Source organism: Eucalyptus grandis, chromosome 1 (genome assembly GCF_016545825.1).
Source record: "Eucalyptus grandis isolate ANBG69807.140 chromosome 1, ASM1654582v1, whole genome shotgun sequence".
NCBI classification, from domain to species: Eukaryota; Viridiplantae; Streptophyta; class Magnoliopsida; order Myrtales; family Myrtaceae; genus Eucalyptus; species Eucalyptus grandis.
The window spans coordinates 11535197-11538300 of record NC_052612.1 but is presented as its reverse complement, the minus strand read 5'-3'; the positions used below and the strand labels follow the sequence as shown (position 1 = coordinate 11538300).

Below are 3104 nucleotides of genomic sequence, written 5' to 3'. Positions count from 1 at the left end.
CTTGATTTTTCTATGATCAACATGTTCAAATTTGAACAAAAATAAATCTAGAATTCTTACCTTGCCTTTTAGTTTTTTTTGCCAGTTGCTCTTAGCTGAGGAAACTAAGAAATTATCTCCTAGTGGCACGTGGAAGTTGGTTCCTTCAAACTAAAAAACGAGATCTGCAAAGAAATAACTGACAAGGAAGGACTTTGTTGGTCTCCAAAATTGGACTCCAAGACCTCTTTTGTTGACCAATTTAATCCCAAACTAAATTATATGTATTCTAGTTTAGGTTAGAGGTCCTTTTTTTCTTTCCCTTCGTTGTCCCTCATTTTTCTCAAGAATGCTTACTTTCCCTCACCCATGACTAATTAGGCTCAACACTCGGAAAATGTTTTTAGGCTTATCCTACTAACCACCAAGAGAGTATTTTTTTTTTTTTTTTAAGGAATCTTTTGGTCGGTTTTTGTCCCCCTACCAAGCTTGCCAAATGAGCTACTTCGTCTATTATGACTTGGCAAAATTTTTCAACTTTTGCAAGTATTGAGTGTGTGGATTCTACTGTGATTTTCATGTGCTTTTAGTGGCTTATCCTTGGCCAATTTTTTTTTTGTCCACTTGCACTTCTAATTATGGTCTTACATCACAAGCAGAGATTAAGCTTATTGGGCTGTTTGAGTAGGACATGGTGGGGCACAAAGTGCTTACTCAACAGCTTCGAATTAAGACTGAATCATGGATTGAGTTTTGGCTGCTGGTTTGAGTGCTTTAATTCATCAATTTGGTAGAAATTTTTGGTCAATTAGCAAGCTTATATGTAGTAATTGAAGATCCTGAATAGTCTTCGCAATTGTTCCTGCCTAATTTTGCAAGAAAGTCCTTCAAAGTTGGCTACTTTCTTATTTGAGAATGCCTAATTTAATTGAATTTAGTCTTTTTTGGCTTGATTTGATCAATTTGACTTGGCCCATTTCAATTTCAACTCAATTGGTGGCCAAGATGATGGAAACAATGATGGCTTGAGCGAAATTTTATAAAATTTGCAAATTGGTCCCCTAACTTTGGAAAACTGCACTTTGGCCCCCATTTACTGTTTCAATTGCAATCTAATCCCTCAAGGCTTGGCTGGTCACACTCAGATCCTCGGTTCCAACCTTCTCTTCTTCTTTCCTTTTTTTTTTTTTTTTTTTTTTTTTTTTTTATTTCTAGAAAAAAACATATTCCATTTAAAAATAATACTAAACGCCTAGGTAATTTATATACAAGGATTTGACATGAAATATTTGTGTGGAAAAACAAGTTCCCATTTTTCGAAAATGATCTTTGGGCAAAAATTTATGTGCCAACATACTTAAATAGGATATGTTCTATAGACTAGTACCTTTGTGTCCTTGAGACCTAAGGAGATAGGAGCTAAAGTCTGGGAGATAACCTTGGCTGTGTAACCAGAGTGTGATTAACAGCTCTGGTTGGGTCCCTTTGAAGCCCTCTGAGTCGTAGAGGATCGTTCTCAATCTGAGTCTCCAGCGGGGATGGTCACACAACGATCTGACAGACTCCTCCCATTCATCTTTTTTATTATTTTTCTCCGTGTGGCTTGTAGCCGGGTGTAGAGATTACAGACCTTGTTAGGGTTAGTCTTGCAAACGGGAATGACCCCCGATGAGATGGAAGAATGGAAGCAGCCCCAGCCATCAGAGTCAGGCGAGTGATCGCTTCCGATTGTTGATGTCGGTTGAGATTGGTGTGGCAGCTTTCATGATCAGGATGGTGATTAATAGGTGGAGGGTGGTCGCGTTTGACGAGGAGCCCAGTGATGGAACGAACATGAGCTTTGCTTTGACCATGATGACGATTCTTATGGGTTTCAGGGTTCTTACATGCAAGGAGATGGTCGCCCAGGTGGTGGATGAACATTTCAAGAATGGCATGGTTGATTATTGTATTTCCTCTTTCTTCTTTAATATACATTCGACACGTATGAGTTCTTGTCAATCCGCAACTTTTCTTACTCTGATAATCCAAAATGGAATTCATTTATTGGAGATCGAGGATGGATTACAGTCACAGGAACACTAGAAGACACACTTCAAGAAATCAAGATTCAAAATACCAACTTATCAGAAAACAATGATAATAATAACAAATAAAGAAAAGTACACGAAATACCACTCAGCCTCTCTCCTAGCCAAATGGAGGCTCATTGTTTGCAGACGTCCTCAATGAAATGAGCCAAAGAGAAGGAATAAGACCCACCCTCCACCAAAGCCTTCATGCTCTTCTCACTCACCTCCTTCACCTTTTTCCTCCTCTCCCTAGCCACCTTGCCCTCCATTAACTTTCTCATCCTGCCCTCTATTTTGTTTGCTGCCACGACGATGTCATTTCCTTTGTTGGGAAATCTCTCTCATCATCTATCTTGATCTCTGTTACGAGGCCGAGCTTCAACATTAACTCATATGCATAGAATTGTTCCTCCCTAATTTGGGGCCACGTGATGATCAATACTTTGAATTATATGCTTTCTAAGGTAGAGTTTCACTTGCAGTGGTATACGAATCCTTTGATGGCCGAGTGGGCCATAATCGCTACTTGAGCGGCTCACCCAATCACTCTACCGACCTTGGCCGTCTTGTCTAAGAACCCCTTGGGCAGGTGCTTTGTGGGATTTACATAATCTCGAGGGGCTTCCAGTTTGCCCTTCCCAGGTGGCTGCCATAAGGACCACAAGCTTCATGTTATTTATATAATGCAATCCCACATTTTTGGATTCATATTTTCTCTTTAAAGTGACGGTTATTCGACATGTAGTTTTTCCACGCCTTGTATCTCTTCGTGACAACCACTCATTTGGTAACCGCATTGATGGGAGATGTTATATAAAATGAACGATCGCTCATTTCTTAAGGGTAATCACAAGGTCTAACATAAACCCTTTCAATTTTAAAATACACTATCAGTATGCGAGGGATTGGGTTAGTAGAGTGTGCCCGATATTTCGTTGAATCTTCGGGATTTTCTTACGAACATGAATACAAACAATGGCTAGAGGTTTGTTTATAATCGATTACATTTTCCACATTTGATTTTTAATTCTAACGTTTGGTATCAAAGCGTGT

General features: G+C 39.3%; 1 non-coding gene across 1 annotated transcript; it reads left to right on the top strand.

The window, feature by feature from the left end:
* Positions 1-1326: 1326 nt before the first annotated feature.
* Positions 1327-1543, top strand: LOC120289075. The gene has a single exon (XR_005547030.1). It is a non-coding gene; the product is annotated as a small nucleolar RNA U3 (small nucleolar RNA).
* The last annotated feature ends 1561 nt before the right edge of the window (positions 1544-3104 follow it).